Raw genomic sequence first — 17,600 nt, forward strand, 5'->3', positions numbered from 1 at the left:
TTGGAGATGATTTATTTGATTACCTGCTCCATTATCTTCCCTGGCACAGAAGTTAAACTAACTGGTCTGCAGTTTCCTGGGTTGTTTTTATTTCCCTTTTTATAGATGGGCACTATATTTGCCCCCTTCCAGTCTTCTGGAATCTCCCCCGTCTCCCATGATTTCCCAAAGATAATAGCTAGAGGCTCAGATACCTCTTCTATTAACTCCTTGAGTATTCTAGGATGCATTTCATCAGGCCCTGGTGACTTGCAGGCATCTAACTTTTCTAAGTGATTTTTTACTTGCTCTTTCCTTATTTTCTCTTCTAAATCTACCCTCTTCCCGTAAGCATTCACTATACTAGACATTCCTTCAGACTTCTCAGTGAAGACTGAAACAAAGAAGTCATTAAGCATCTCTGCCATTTCCAAGTCTCCCGTTACTGTTTCCCCCTCCTCACTGAGCAGTGGACCTACCCTGTCCTTAGTCTTCCTCTTGCTTCTAATGTATGACAGATACCAATGTCCTGGCTGTAGATGTTCCTCCACGGTGGCCTCAGGGCTGGAAGAGCTCCCACTCCCTTCTATTACCTGGGGGCTGCAGCAGGGGCACAGAGCTTCTCTGGTCTCACTCCTTTACCCCTGCCCCGCTGTGGCCCTGACACCAGAGAAGCTCTGTGCCCCTGCTGCAGCCTCTGCGCCATATCAGGGAGTGGGAGCTCCTCCAGCCCTGGGGAAAGCGTGAGGGAGACTTTTCCAGGGGGACCCAATTTGGCCAGGGGCCCCCGGGACCCCGACAGCCTGGATGTAGGGTTATGTGCGACCACAGCCCCTCTATGTACCCCAGGAACATCTACAGCCAGGACATTGGTAACTGTACCCCCCGAACACACAAAGCCCCCCAGGGACCTTTACAGCCAGTATGTTGGTATCTGTGCCCCCCATAAATCTCCTAAGCGCTCCAGGACCCCTCCAGTCTGCATGTAGGTATCTGTGACCCCCATAATTCTCCTAAGACCTCTGGGACCCCTCTAGTCTGCACGTAGGTATCTGTGACCCCCAGAAATCCCTGAATGCCCCAGGATCCCCTACAGCCTGGACTTAGGTATCTGTGACTCCAACGAACCTCCTAAACCACCCAAGACAGCTCCAGCTATGACGTAGGTATCTGTTCCCCCCTCAACTCCCAATCCCCTTGGGACCCCTAGACCCTGGACGTAGGTATCTGTGTCAGCCCCGATCCCTTAAGCACTCCCATTTCCCCTTCAGCCTGGACGTAACTACCTGTGACCCCCACGAACCCCCTAAGCCCTCAGGGATCCCTACAGCCTGGACACAGGTGTCTGAGCACCGCAAGAACCCCCTAAGCTCCACGGGACACATCCAGTCTGGACGTATCTGAGCCCCCAGTGAACCGCCTCATCTCCTTGGGACACCGACAGCCTGTACCTAGGTATCTGTGCCCCCCACAAACCCTCTATACCCCCCAGGACCACTCCAGCCTAGATGTAGGTATCTGTACCCCCACAGCCCCCCTGGGACTCCTACAGCCTGGAGGTTCGTATCTTTGCCCCCCATGAAACCCCAACCCCCCCTGCCCCCTCCAGCCTGGACATAAGTATCTGTGCACCCCACGAACCCATAAGCACCTGTAGGGACTCCTACAGCATGGACTTAGGTATTTGGGGCCCCCCAAAACCCCCTAAGCCCACCAGGGACCACTACAGCCAAGAGATAAGTATCTGTGCCCCCTGAACCCCATAAGCCCCCCCGGATCCCTCCAGCCTGGATTTAGATATCTGTGCCCCCTACAAACCTGCTAAGCTCCCCAGGGACCCTCCAGCCTGGACGGAGGTATCTGTGCCCCCCCACAATCCCTAAGTGCCGAGACACCCCTCCAGCCTGGAGGTAGGTATCTTTGCCGAGCACAAACTGCCTAAGCCCCCACCCATCGGGAACCCTCCAGCCTGGATCTAGGTATCTGTGCCCCCCCAACACACTAATTCCCCCTGGAAGACCTATTGCCCGGACTTAGGTATTGCTGCCCCCCACAAACCCCCTAAGCCTCCCAGGGACCCCTACAGCCTAGACGTATTTATCTGTACCCCTCAGAAAACCCCTAATCCACCCGGGGACCCCTACAGCATGGACCTAGGTATCTGTGCCCCCCAGGAACCCCCTAAACCCCCCAGGAACCACTCCAACCTGGACATAGTTATCTGTGCCTCCCAGAAAAACCCTAAGCCCCTCAGGGGCCCCTAGATCCTGGAGGTAGGTATCTCTGCTGTCCACAAAAATTCCTTATACTCCCTGGAACCTCTCCAGGCTGGACGTACATAGCTGTGCCCCCCACAACCCCCCTAAGCCCCCCAGGACCCCTCCAGCCTGGATGTAGGTATCTGTGCCCCCCCAGAGCCCTAAGCCCCCCCAGAATGCCTATAGCCTGGACGTAGGTATCTGTGTCCCCTACAATACCACTAAGCACCCCCCAGGGACCCCTCCAGGACAAACATAGTTATCTGTGCCCCTCACCAAGTTCCTAAACCCCCAGGGATCATTGTGCTCACCACAACCTGTAAGCCGTCCAGGGACCTCTCCAGCCCGGACGTAGATATTGGTGTCCTCCAGGAAGCCCTTAATCCCCACCAGCACCTCTACACCCTGGATGCAAGTTCCTATGCCCCCCACAACCCCCCTAACTCCCCCAGAGTCCCGACCATCCTGGACGTAGGTATCTGTGACCCTACGAACCCCCTTAAGCCTCCCAGAATGCCTCCAGCCTGGACGTAGCTATCTGTACCTCCCATGACCCCTAAGCCCCCGGGGATCTCTACAGCCTCTACGTAGGTGTGATGCTCTGTGCATTATCCTGAGTGGCCACACAGTGTCACTGTTGCTCCATGCAGGAAATGCTCTGGGCATTGCCCTGCGTGTCCACATGGTGTTACTGTTGTTCCAAGCGGGAAATGCTCTGGGTATTACTGTGATGGAGTGGGGACTGTCTGTGTGGGGGATGGGAGAGCAGGGGGTGACTTTAGGTGAGGGACAGGACCTAATCCTGTAACTCGAGCTAGGCAGGGCTGAGAGAGTGAGCACCTTTGCCCGGGAAGCTGGACACAGGAAGGGGTCGGCTGGAGGGAGTTAGTTCAGTTTTGATTTGGAGCTGGGTAGTTGGAATTCAGAGAATCCCAAACTGGGAACTAAGCTTCCTGAACCCCCAGAAGGACTCGAGGGAGTTAGTTCAGTTTTGGTTTAAAATTCCTTGGTGCAAAAACACCGTGAAACTCCCCTTTCTTCTTCACAGAGGGCTTCAACACCCCTTTTCTCACTCAGGCTCACAACTGCCTAGAATTCGAGAACTGTCCCTGTTCCCATTGGACAAATGAGAGGAGTCTGAGGTACAGAGAAGGGAGGTGACCTACCCAAGGGCCTACACAGCAAGGCGGTGGCAGAGCCAGAAAGAGAAGCCGCCGGTCAGACTCCTGTTCTAACAGACAACAAATCCCCCCAGAGGCAGGGATAGAGCTCAGGAACTGAGATGGTGGGAAAATTTCATTCCAACCGTTTCTGTCCAAATATCCCATTCAGACTAAACCAGTTTGTTTCTCAGAATCATAACAAGTGAGATGGAAGTTCTTTGCAAAAAGATTTTGTTGCAAAACAAAAGCATCTCCTGTTTGTCACAGTGTGTTAAATTGTGTCATCACACACAAGGAGGAGACACTTAGATCTTGAAAATTAGATAAGATGCTTCAGTCTGATCTAAGTCATTGCTGCTCTTAACAATTCCAAAATAAAAAAATACAAATAAAAAAGACTGTTTCAGCTAATCTATTATGTCATAATCTGCTCTGAGTAAACGTGATGGGACACCTCATATTATGCACTACTCTTAGTGACACTCTCCAATGGATCCCCATCCTCCACCCACCATGAGGTAGGTAAGAGTGGATCATTATTATCCCTACTTGAAAGCACACCATGTCCGCTTCACTTCTCCTGCCTCCCCTAGACCCTAGACGTAGGTATCTGTGTCAGCCCCGATCCCTTAAGCATTCCCATTACCCCTTAAGCCTGGACGTAACTACCTCTGACCCCCACGAAACCCCTAAGCCCCCAGGGATTCCTACAGCCTGGACACAGGTGTCTGAGCACGCCACAAACCCCCTAAGCTCCTCGGGACACATCCAGCCTGGATGTATCTGAGACTCCAGTGAACCGCCTCATCACCTCGGGACACCGACAGCCTGTACCTAGGTATCTGTGCCCCCCATAAACCCCCTTTAACACCCAGGACCCATCCAGACTAGATGTAGGTATCTGTACCCCCACAGCCTCCTTGGGACTCCTACAGCCTGGAGGTTTGTATCTGTGCCCCTCATGAAACCCCAACCCGCCCTGTCCCCTTCAGACTGGACATAAGTATCTGTGCACCCCACGAACCCATAAGCACCTGTAGGGACGCCTACAGCATGGACTTAGGTATATGGGGCCCCCCAAAACCCCCTAAGCCCACCAGGGACCCCTATAGCCTAGAGATAAGCATCTGTGCTCTCTGAACCCCATAAGCCCCCCCTGGACACATCCAGCCTGGTCTTAAGTATCTGTGCCCCACATGAACCCGCTAAGCCCACCAGAGACCCTCCAGCCTGGATGGAAGTATCTGTGCCCCCCACAACCCCTAAGTGCAGAGAAACCCCTCCAGCCTGGAGGTAGTTATCTGTGCCCACCAGAAACCGCTTTAGCCCCCCCAGGGACCACTCCAGCCTGGATGCAGATATCTGTGCCCAACACAAACGGAGTAAGCCCCTCCTGGGATCCCTCCAGCCTGAACCTAGGTATCTGTGCCCCCCCAACACACTAATTCCCACTGGAAGACCTATTGCCTGAAAGTAGGTATCTCTGCCCCCCACAAACCCCCTAAGCCTCCCAGGGACCCCTACAGCCTAGACGTAGGTATCTCTGCCACCCAGAAAACTCCTAATCCACCCAGGGAACCCTACAGCATGGACCTAGGTATCTGTGCCCCCCAGGAACTCCCTAAACACCCCAGGAACCACTCCAACCTGGACATAGATATCTGTGCCTCCCAAAAAACCCTAAGCCCCCCGGGACCCCTAGAATATGGAGATAAGTATCTCTGCCATCCGCAAAAACCCCTAATCCTCTCCGGAACCTCTCTAGCCTGGATGTACATATCTGTGCCCCTCCCCACAAACCACCTAAGACCCCCGGGACCCCTCCAGCCTGGATGTAGGTATCTGTGCCCCCCCAAAGCCCTAAGACCCCCCAGAATGCCTCTAGCCTGGACGTAGGTTTCTGTGTCTCCTACAGTACCACTAAGCCCCCCCCCAGAGAACCCTCCAGGACATACATAGGTATCTGTGCCCCTCAGCAAGTCCCTATACCCCCAGCGATCACTCTGCTCACCACAACCCCCTAAGCGTCCAGGGACCCCTACAGCCTGGACGTAGATATTGCTGTCCTCCAGGAAGACTTTAATCCCCACAGGGACCTCTACAGCCTGGACCCAAGTACCTATGCCCCTCACAACCCCCCTAACTCTCCCAGGGTCCCGCCCATACTGGATCTAGGTATCTGTGACCGTACAAACCCCCGTAAGCCCTCGAGGGATCTCTACAGCCTCCACGTAGGTGCGATGCTCTGTGCATTACCTTGTGTGGTCACATGGTGTCACTGTTGCTCCATGCAGGAAATGCTCTGTGCATTACCCTGCGTGACCACACGGTGTCACTGTTGCTCCATGCTGGAAATGCTCTGTGTATTACCTTGCATGGCCACACGGTGTCACTCTTGCTCCATGGAGGAAATGCTCTGTTTATTACCCTGCATGGCCACACGGTGTCACTCTTGCTCCATGGAGGAAATGCTCTGTGCATTACCCTGTGAGGCCACACGGTGTCACTGTTGCTCCATGCGGGGTAATGCTCTGTGCATTACCCTGTGTGACCACATGGTGTCACTGTTGCTCCATGCAGGAAATGTTCTGTGCATTACCCTGTGTGGCCACACGGTGTCACTCTTGCTCCATGCAGGAAATGCTCTGTTTATTACCCTGCATGGCCACACGGTGTCACTCTTGCTCCATGGAGGAAATGCTCTGTGCATTACCCTGTGAGGCCACACGGTGTCACTCTTGCTCCATGCAGGAAATGCTCTGTGCATTACCCTGTGTGGCCACATGGTGTCACTGTTGCTCCATGGGGGAAATGCTCTGGGCATTACCCTCCATGGCCACACAGTGTTACTGTTGCTCCATGCGTGAAATGCTCTGGGCATTACTCTGATGGAGTGGGGACTCTCTGTGCGGGGGATGGGAGAGCAGCGGGTGACTTTAGGTTAGGGACAGCACCTAAGCCTGTAACTTAAGCTAGGCATCGGGGAGGGGGTCAGCACCTTTGCCCAGGAAGCTGAATAAAGGAAGGGGCTATCTAGAGGGAGCTGGCTGGAGGGAGTTAGTTCAGTTTTGGTTTGGAGCTGGGTTGTTGGAATTCAGGGAATCCCAACCTGGGAACTAAGCTTCCTTAACCCCCAGAAGGACTCGATTAAGGGGTCCTGGTTGTGCCCCAAAGCCCTGCTGTATCCTTCATTCCTGTTGGCCAAAAAAATCTTCTGTTTTACTGGCTAGCTGAGTCACTGTGTGTCCCAGGAAGAGGGGTGCAGGGCCAGATTCCACCACACTATGTGACACCCCCTAAGTCCCTCTGGGACCCCTGCAGCCTGGACGTAGGTTTCTGTGCCCCCCACCAAACTCCTGAGCCCCCCCGACCCCCTACAGCCTGGACTTAGATATCTGTGCCCCCCACGAACTACCTAAGCCCCCCAGGGACCCCTTGAGCCTGGACATAGGTGGAACCCTTCTGCCAGGCTGAACTGATAGCAGCAAGGATTGGGTTCAATATATAGGGGTCCCTTGCCTACAATGTAATGCAAACCAGCTTGAGCCCCCACCCAGTGACATGGGAAAATTTTACATACGCACCCCTAGGTGCCTCAAAGAGGCAATACTTCCCATCTCGCAAGCATAGAGTCTGGGTGTAGCAGAAAATGTTTAATAACGTGAGATAAACAGCACAGCATTAAATTGGGAAAACACCTCAACTAGTCCGAGTCCTTTTCCCTGGGCTCATGACTCCAGCAATCCCCAAATCACCCCAAGACTCCAAAGTACAATACCTCAAATATTTCAAGACTCCAGCAACCCCATAATCACCCACATTCCCGCAGCCCCAGAGTTCAAGAGTCTATCTGCCGGGTTTTCCCCCCTGCCAGCCTGGGTAGAAAGGGGCACCTTACGTGGTCCACTGCTGTCTGCCCTGCCTCTCAGTGGGATTGTGCTTGTACCTTTCCCACAAACTGCTCAGCTCAGTCCACCAGCTGCTCTGCTCCACCAGCCGACCTGTGATCTGCTCCAGCTGTCTACAAAAACTGCTTAGCTTATTTCACTCCGTGAGCCACTCCAAGTGTTCCACAAACTGCTCTTCTCCATCAGCTGTTCTGCAATATAGTTTTAAATTCCCCCACTATTTAACACAGCACATCAATGACTTCAGCTCAGAAACCTGGACCTTCAGTTATTAAAAAACTCAACCACCCGCTATACTATTCAACTGTTAAAAGAGAAGAAAATGTAATTGGAGTTTCTGACTCATCCAAGGAGCCCACTCCCTTGTCTAGTGAGTGCCACTCAACTGATGGTGAGAATCCCTGTCTCAAAGCTGTTTCACAGTTCCTCATCCACACAATCAGGGTGACAACACTCCACATCTCACACCCCAACAACAAATAAACTGGGGATACCATAGCTGCCAAAGTAACCATCCAAGGCTGCCATGGCCGTGTCACGCACGGTGGGTGTGTCTATGCAAACATGATCAGACCCTGAAATCCTTTTCCACACTTGCCATAATTCACCACCAGATGTGAGGGTAGAGTTCATCCTGCTTCTGCTTACATAGGTATCTGTGCCTCCCACAACCCCCTAATCCCACCAGAACCCATCAAGCCTGGATAATGGTATCTGTGCTCTCCACAAACCTCTAAGCCCCCCAGGGAACCCACAAGCCCAGATGTAGGCATCTGTATGCCCCACACACCCCTTAATACCCACAGGAACGTTCCAGACTGTAGGTAGGTATCTGTGACCCCTAGAGCCCCACAAAGTCCCTCGGGACCCCTACAGCATGGATGTTTGTATCTGTGACCGACAAAAACCGCCTAACCTACCCAGGGCCACCTACCATCAGGATGTAGGTATCTGTTCCCCCCCAACACACCTAATCCCCCCGAAACCCCTCCAGCCTAGATGTAGGTATCTCTGACCCCACGAATCCGCTAAGACATGACAGGACCCCTCCAGCATCGACATAGGTATCTGTGCCCACACAACCCTCCTAAGATCCCCAAAACCCCTCCTGCCTAGACGCAGGTATCTGTGCCCAGCATGAACCCCCTAAGGTCCCTAGGACGCCTCTTGCCTGGATGAATGTATCTGTGCCCCTTACAACCCCTAAGACCCCCCAGGATCCCTATAGACCGGACGTAGATATCTGTGCACCCTCACGAACCCACTGATCCTCCCAGAGACCCCTAAAGCATGGAAGTAGGTATCTGTACCCCAAAATTCCCCAAAGCAACCCCAGGACCCCTACAGCCTCGATATAGGTATCTGTGCCCCCGCACAACTCCCTAATACCCCCAGAACTCCTCCAGCCTGCACGTAGATATTTGTGACTTCCAGGAACCCCAAAAGCCCTCCCCAGGACTTCTCTAGTCCCTACATAGGTATCTCTGCCCCCCACCAGCCTTCTAAGACCCATAGGACCCCCACCAGCCTGGTTATAGCTATGTGTACGCCACACAAACCCCCTAAGCTCCCCAGGGCCCCTCCAACCGGTACGTAGGTATCTGCTCAACCACAAACCCTTAAGTCCCCCAGGGACCCCTCCAGACCATACGTAGGTTTCTGTGACCGTTACCAACTCCTTAAACCCCCAGGGACCACTACAGCCTGGACGTATGTATCTATGCTCACCACAACCCCCTAAGCCATCCAGGGACCTCTCCAGCCCTGACGTAGATATTTGTGCCCCTCATGAAGCCCCTAATGCCCACCAGAATGTCTCCAGCCTGGACGTATTTATCTGTGCCCCCCACGACCCCTAAGCCCCCCAGGGATCTCTACAGCCTCTACATAGGCGTGATGCTCTGTGCATTACCCTGCATGGCCACATGTTGTCACTGTTCCTCTATGAGAGAAATGCTCTGTGCATTACCCTGCGTGACCACATGGAATCACTGTTGCTCCATCCAGGAAATGCTCTGTGAATTTCCCTGCATGGCCACATGGTGTCACTGTTGCTACATGCAGGAAATGCTCTGTCCATAACCTGGTGTAGTCCCAAGGTGTCAATGTTGCTCCATGCGGGAAATGCTCTGTGCATTACCCTGCCTGGACACACGGTGTCACAGTTGCTCCATATGGGAAATGTTCTGTGCGTTACCGTGCGTGGCCACATGGTGTCACTGTTCCTCCATGCGGGAAATGCTCTGTGCATTACCCAGTGTGGCCACACGGTGTCACTGTTGCTCCAAGCGGGAAATGCTCTGTGCATTACTGTGATGGAGTAGGGACTGTCTGTGTGGGGGATGGGAGAGCAGGGGGTGACTTTAGGACCGGACACGTGCACTGTCTGTAACCTGAGCTAGGCGGGGGGAGGGGTCAGCACCTTTACCCGGGAAACTGGACACAGGAAATGGCCAGCTGGAGGGAGTTGGGTTAGTTCAGTTTCGGTTTTGGTCTGGATGGTTGGAATTCAGGGATTCCCAAACTGGGAACTAAGTTTCTTGAACCCCTAGAAGGACTTGATTGTGGGGTCCTGCTTGTGCCTCCAAGCTCTGCTGTATCCTTCGCTCCTGTTGTCCAATAAACCTTCTGTTTTAACGGCTGGCTGAGAGTCACTGTGAGTCCCAGGAAGAGGGGTGCAGGACCGGACTCCCCCACACTCCGTGACAGACCCTAAGCCCCTCCGAGACCCCTGCAGCCTGGACGTAGGTATCTGTGCCTCCCACCAAACACCTAAGACACTCAGAGATCCCTCCAGCCTGAACTTAGGTATCTGTGCCCCCCACAAACCCCCTAAGCCCCCGAGGGACCTATACAGCCAGAACATTGGTATCTGTACCCCATATAGACTCCATAAGCCCCTTGCGACACTCCAGTGTGCACGTAGGTATATGTGCCCCTCAGAAACCCTCTAAGCCCCCAGGAACCCCTACAGCCTGGACATAGGTATTTGCACTCCCACAACTCCCCTAACCCCCCCCTCCCAGGACATCTACAATCTGGACGTAGATATCTGTGCCCCTCACGAAACCTCTAATCCCCCCTGGGAACGATACAGCCTGGACATACGTATCTGTGCCCACTTGAACCCCTAAAACCCACTGGTACCTCTACAGCCTTTACATCATAGGGAACTTTGGCCCCCACAAATCCCCTAAGACTCCCAGGATGCCTCCAGCCTGGACATAGGTATCTTTGCCCCCCCACTAACCCCCTAAGCCCCCCTGGTAACCTTACAGCCTGGATGTAGCAATATGTGCCCCCCACGAACCCTCTAAGCCCCCATGGGACCCCTAGAGCATGGAGATTGGTATCTGTGTCCCCCCCAAACTCTCTAAGCTCCCCAGGGACCGCTATGGCCTGGACATAGGTATCTGTGCACCCCAAGGCCCCTAAGATCCCCTGGACCTCTGCAGCCTGGCTGTAGGTGTGACGGTGCTGCCCGTGGGAGCCAGCTCAGCTCACTCAATCAGAGTGAATTGCAAACAAAACAAGGCAGACAAATCCCAAACGCTGCTGGTTATTTCAATACTTAGATTTACCAAGCCAGCACAAAACAGCTTCTGTAGTACCTCACTGGTTACTTAGAAGTTTAAACCACGCAGTTCCCTTAAATTACCCAGACTCAGGCCTCCGTCCAGACACACCTGTTAGATATGATGATGATCCCTGAAAATCTTACTTCATCATGTTAAAGAAATGATTCTTCTGATCCCAAAGGATCAGCCACATAACCAGGTTCAATTATAACTTAGATTTTACCTAAAATACATGCTATAGCCAATTCTTATTAACTAAGCTAAAATTTATTAGAAAATAAAAGAGAGAGAGTGAGTGTTGGTTAAAAGATTAATAGACATATAGACTTGAATTCAATTTTAGAGGTTCAGATACAAAGTAGAGATGAGCTTGTAGTTGCCAAAAGTCCTTTTAGAAATAGTCCATAGGTTATAATACAATGTCCATATTCAGGGTGGCTCCAGTCAATGACTGGGGATCTCAATCCTTGTGGCTTAAGATTTCCCCCTCTTGAAACCCAAAGCAGATCTGAGATGAAGAAGGATCGTGTCCCAGGTTCTTAAACATTTCCAGTAGCCTTTCGGCCTGAGAAAACAATAGGCTTAACTCTCCTTCCAAGCATCCTGGCAATTAGTACAGAGTAATTTATTCATTAAACAGTTCAGATACAGATTACCACAACCTTCAAAGAGACACAGACAATAATAATATTTCACTCAAGTATCATCATAAATGTTAATATTCTTTTTTTGCTCTTTGAATTAAAACTATAGCAATAGACAAGACTTGTTTACCTACATCACAAGACCGGAGCAAACACCTCCCCTTCTACCTCTAACACTGCAGACTTGCATTTCAAAGCTCTGTTCATTTACATATCTTGTTAACCAGTTTTTAAGGTTCACCCATGGGTCAGGTCAGTCGGTGAGGTGAGTTAATTAACTCTTTCTGGCCCTGTCACCTTTCAATGAGATATTAGATTATACTTATAATGTCACAGTCGCGGTGAGTTGACTGCTGCAGCTCCCCGTAGACTCTGCCTGCGCCTCTCACCGAGCTGGAGTACAGCAGGCGAGGGGAGAGCACTCAAGGTATTGCATCTACACTAGACGCGATATATCGACCCCCGCTGGATCGATCGCTGCCCACCGATTCGGCAGGTGGTATAGACATACCCCGAGTATCTGGTGATCATAGCTGGACCCCCGAGGGGGACACATTGAAGGAACTCAAGGGTTAAGGTGCCTCTATTGTCAACTGTCAGGGCTGCTGTGGCTCAGAGGAGGGTGCTTGACTACCTGGCAGGCTTAAGTGCCGCAAGCCTTGGAGGTGGGAGAAGTGAAGCGGCCATGGCGTGCTCGGGGTGCTCGTGCTCGGAGCAGGGGTGAGCTCGGGCGAGGGGGGTGCCGCAGGGCAGAGCAGGAGAGTTGCCACAAGAGGGGAGCATCAGGGTGGAGGGGGGAGCTGCCACCGATGGGGCGCCTCAGGGCAAGGGTGTGGGGGGGGGAGGGTGCAAGGTGGAAGTTTCGCCTAGGGCATGAAACTTCCTTGCACCGGCCCTGCCCCACGCCCTGCCTGCAGCCAGCCCTGCACCCCCTGCCCTGCCCTGCCGGCAGTCAGCCTCTGTCTCCAGCCAGCCCTGCACCTTCTGCTTTGCCTGCACCAGCCGCATCCTCCCTGCCCTGTCTCCAGCCAACCCCTGATGCACCCCCCTGCCTGAAGCCAGCCAGCCACGCAGCCCTTGCCCTGCATCGAGCCAGACCCTACCTCCAGCCAACCCCACATCCACTGGTGCCCTGCACTTCCCAGGGCAGTAACCCTGCACATCTGCTTCAATGAGGGGGGCAGGGAGCAGCTGGGACCCACACATGTGCACACCCTAAGGTGACCAGACAGCAAGTGTGAAAAATCGGGACGGCGTGGGGGTTAATAGGATCCTAGATAAGACCCCAAAATTCGGACTGTCCCTATAAAATTGGGACATCTGGTCACCACAGCACACCCCCAGGACTCCTGAGTTCCATTGCCGGGTTTCCTATTGGTTCCTCTGCGGGTTGTTTTCCTTTTCCTGGGGACTTTGGGCAAGTTGCCCCCACTCTCGGGCTCTGTCCCCAGCAGTCAAATGGGGATTTCATACCTTCCCGCTATTGGAAAGTGCTGGGAGAATCTCCCAGCAAAAGCTGCTCTGACAGTGCTAAGCAGCATCTGACCAATCAAGGTCGGAGCTCACTGCCCAGGAGGAGTGCTTGGCTCTGGGGTTTCACTTCAGCCCAGTGTAGAGAGAGAGCCCTAACCATGGAGTTTGGCTCAAGAAGACCAAGTCTCCAATTTGTTAAGGGTGTTTTGAATTTCAATCCTGTGCTCCAAAGTGCTTGGTGTCAGTTGTAAACTTTAGGAGCATGCTCTCCACTCCGTTTTCCAAATCATTCATGAAAATATAGAATAGTACCTGACACCGGACTGATCCCTGCCAGACCCACTAGGTTCACCCTCCCCGTTGGGCAGCTACACATGGAGAAGGGCTCCTGGAATCTTGGCTTTCAACCAGCTCTGCACCCACATTACACTGATTGCAGCTGGACTGCATTTCCCTCGTTTGCTTCTGAGAATGTCCTATGGGACTGTGTCAAAAGCCTTAGTAACACCAAGCTAGATCCCATCTATTGTTTACTCACCTCTACCAGGCCCAGAACCCTGCCAAAGAAGAAAAGAGGATTGGTTTGGAATGATTTGTTCTTGACAATTCCACGCTCACTAGCCATAAGAACCAAAGAAGGAGTGACAAGATTATGGCGATCAACAGATGGCTCAGGGAGTGGTTTTATAAGGAGGGCTTTGGGATGTACGGTCACTGGGAAGCATTTACGGATAGATGACTGTTCGCTCAGGATGGACTTCATCTCAGCAAGGAGGGAAATAGAATTCTAGGATGGAGGCTCGCCGACCTCATCAAGAGGGCTTTAAACTAGGAAGTTGGGGGAGATGGTTGGGAGATGTTCGGGAGATCTCCACACCAGAATATAACCTGGAGAGGGAAGTAAACAAAGTGAGCGGGGATACCCTTGCGACCCCAAGATTTGATCCAGGGAGGAATAGTGGAGTAGAAACCAGAGTAACGGGTGATGCTGGTGGTAGAAAGTTTGTGCACGACGGGGGAAAGAATGTCACTGATGCCAAACGCCGAAAATTAAAAGGTCTGTACACTAATGCGAGGAGCCTAGGTAACAAGATGGAGGAACTGGAGTTACTAGTGCAGGAAGTGAAGCCGGATATTATAGGGATTACCGAAACCTGGTGGAATAGTACTCATGACTGGAGCACGGGTATTGAAGGCTATGTGCTGTTTAGAAAAGACAGGAAGAAAGGCAAAGGTGGTGGAGTAGCCTTGTACATCAATGATGAAATTAAATGTAGCGAAATAAGAAGCGATGGAATGGACAAGACAGAGTCTGTCTGGGCAAAAATCACACTGGGTAAAAAAGCAACTAGAGCATCCCCTGAGATAGTGCTTGGGGTGTGCTACAGACCGCCGGGATCGGATTGGGATATGGATAGAGACCTCTTTAATGAAATAAACACAAAGGGGAAATGTGTGATTATGGGGGACTTCAACTTCCCGGATATAGACTGGAGGACGAGTTCTTGCAAGAATAATAGGGGTCAGATTTTTCTGGATGTGATAGCGGATGGATTTCTTCATCAAGTAGTTGAAGAACCTACCAGAGGGGATGCCATTTTAGATTTGGTGTTGGTGAGCAGTGAGGACCTCGTAGAAGAAATGGTGGTAGGGGACAACCTTGGTTCGAGTGATCATGAGCTGATTCAGTTCAAACTAGATGGAAGGATAAACAAATGTAGATCTGGGATTAGGGTTTTTGACTTCTCGAGGGCTAATTTTAAAGAGTTAAGGAAATTAGTTAGGAAAGTGGATTGGGTGGAGGAATTAGTGGATTTAAATGTGGAGGAGGCCTGGAATTACTTTAAGTCACAGCTGCCGAGACTGTCGGAAGCCTGCATCCCGAGAAAGGGGAAAAAAACCATGGGCAAGAGTTGTAGGCCAAACTGGATGAGCAAACAACTCAGAGAGGGGATTAGACAAAAGCAGAAAGCTTACAGGGAGTGGAAGGAAGGCAGGATCAGTAAGGAAAGCTACCTTGCTGAGGTCAGAACATGTAGGGATAAAGTGAGGAAGGCTAAAAGCCACATTGAACTGGAACTTGCAAAGGGAATCAAAACCAAAAGTAAAAGGTTCTACAGCCACATAAATAAGAAGAAAACAAAGAAAGAAGAAGTGGGGCAGCTATACACTGAGGATGGAATGGAGGTTAAGGATAACCTAGGCATGGCCCAACATCTAAACAAGTAGTTTGCCTCAGTTTTTAATAAGACTAGTGAGGAACCTTGCGATGATGGAGGGATGATAAACGGGAATGTGGATATGTAAGTGGATATTACGGCAAGTGAGGTAGAGGCCGTACTTGAACAGCTCGATGGGATGAAGTCGGAGGGCCCGGACAATCTCCATCCGAGGATATTAAAGGAACTGGCGCGTGAAATTGCGAGCCCATTAGCGATAATTTTTAAGCAATCGATAAACTAGGGGGTTGTGCCGTATGACTGGAGGATTGCTAATGTAGTTCCTATTTTTAAGAAAGGGAATAAGAGCGATCCGGGTAATTATAGGCCTGTTAGCTTGACGTCTGTAGTATGTAAGGTCTTGGAAAAAAATTTTAAGGGAGAAAGTAGTTAAGGACATAGAGGTCAATGGTAATTGTGACGAATTGCAACACGGATTTACTAAAGGTAGATCGTGCCAAACCAATCTGATCTCCTTCTTTGAGAAGGTGACGGATTACTTAGATAAAGGAAATGCGGTAGATATAATTTACCTAGATTTCAGTAAGGCGTTCGACACAGTTCCGCACGGGGAGCTGTTAGTTAAATTGGAAAAGATGGGAGTGAATATGAAAGTTGTAAGGTGGATAAGGAACTGGTTAAAGGGGAGACTCCAGAGGGTCGTACTGAAAGGTGAACTGTCGGGCTGGAAGGAGGTCACCAGTGGAGTCCCTCAAGGATCGGTTTTGGGACCGATCTTATTTAACCTTTTTATTACTGACCTTGGCACAAAGAGTGGGAATGTGCTACTAAAGTTTGCGGATGACACGAAGCTGGGGGGTATTGCTAACACGGAGAAGGACAGGGATACTATTCAGGAAGATCTGAACCACCTTGTAAACTGGAGTAATAGAAATAGGATGAAATACAACAGTGAAAAGTGCAAGGTCATGCATTTAGGAATTAATAATAAGAATTTTGGATATACGTTGGGGGCGCATCAGTTGGAGGTGACGGAGGAGGAGAAGGACCTTGGGGTACTGGTTGATAGCAGGATGACTATGAGTCGCCAATGTGATACGGCTGTTAAAAAAGCAAATGCGATTTTGGGATGCATCAGGCGGGGTATTTCCTGCAAGGACAAGGAGGTGTTAGTACCGTTATATAAGGCGTTGGTGAGACCCCATCTGGAATACTGTGTGCAGTTCTGGTGTCCCATGTTCAAGAAGGATGAATTCAAACTGGAACAGGTTCAAAGACGGGCTACGAGGATGATCCGAGGAATGGAAAAACTGCCTTATGAAAGGAGACTCAAAGAGCTTGGCTTGTTTAGCCTGGCCAAAAGAAGGCTGAGGGGGGATATGCTCGCTCTATATAAATATATCAAGGGGGTTAACGTTAGGGAGGGAGAGGAATTATTTAAGTTTAGTACTAATGTAGGCACGAGGACGAATGGGTATAAACTGGATATTAGGAAGTTTAGACTTGAAATTAGACGAAGGTTTCTGACCATTAGGGGAGTGAAGTTCTGGAATAGCCTTCCGAGGGAAGTAGTAGGGGCAAAAGACTTTCCTGGCTTTAAGACAAAGCTTGATAAGTATATGGAGGGGATGTTATGTTAGGATTGTTAATTTGGGCAATTGATCTTGAACTACCACCAGACAGGTCTGCTCAATGGTCTGCGGGGAGATGTTGGATGCGATGGGTACTGAGTTGCTGCGGAGAATTCCTTCTTGGGTGCTGACTGGTGACTCTTGCCCACATGCTCAGGGTTTAGCTGATCGCCATATTTGGGGTCGGGAAGGAATTTTCCTCCAGGGCGGATTGGCAGGTACCCTGGAGGTTTTTCGCCTTCCCATGCAGCGTGGGGCACGGGTCGCTTGCTGGTGGTTTCCCTGCAGCTTGAGGTCTTCAAACCATTTTTGAGGATTTCAATAACTCGGTCCTGGGATAGGGGTTGTTATAAAATTGGATGGGTGGGGTTCTGTGGCCTGCCTTGTGCAGGAGGTCAGACTAGATGATCAGATTGGTCCCTTCTGACCTATGAGTCTATGAGTCTATGAGTCTATAAATCATCCTGTAGGTGCTGCTGACAAACTGAGTGTTTAAGAATGTATTGCAGGATCTCTCCAGCTATGGCAGTCAGGCTAGCTAGTCTGTAAGTCCCAGAGGTCTTTTTGTTCCCCTTTGAAAGATAGGTCCTGTCTTGTTCATGGATGGGAAGATGTTCTTTTTCAGGGGTCTCAGACGAGAACTGGGGCACAACACCTGGTTTGTTAAGGCCACAAAAACGGAGGCAGGAACCTCTTCTCTGCTGCTGGCAAAGAACCACAGGTACCTAAAAGATAGGGACTCACATCTTTGAATGGGCTTTAAAAAGGCAGTGGTTAATAAGTTTG

Source organism: Gopherus flavomarginatus, chromosome 5 (genome assembly GCF_025201925.1).
Source record: "Gopherus flavomarginatus isolate rGopFla2 chromosome 5, rGopFla2.mat.asm, whole genome shotgun sequence".
Lineage (NCBI taxonomy): Eukaryota > Metazoa > Chordata > Testudines > Testudinidae > Gopherus > Gopherus flavomarginatus.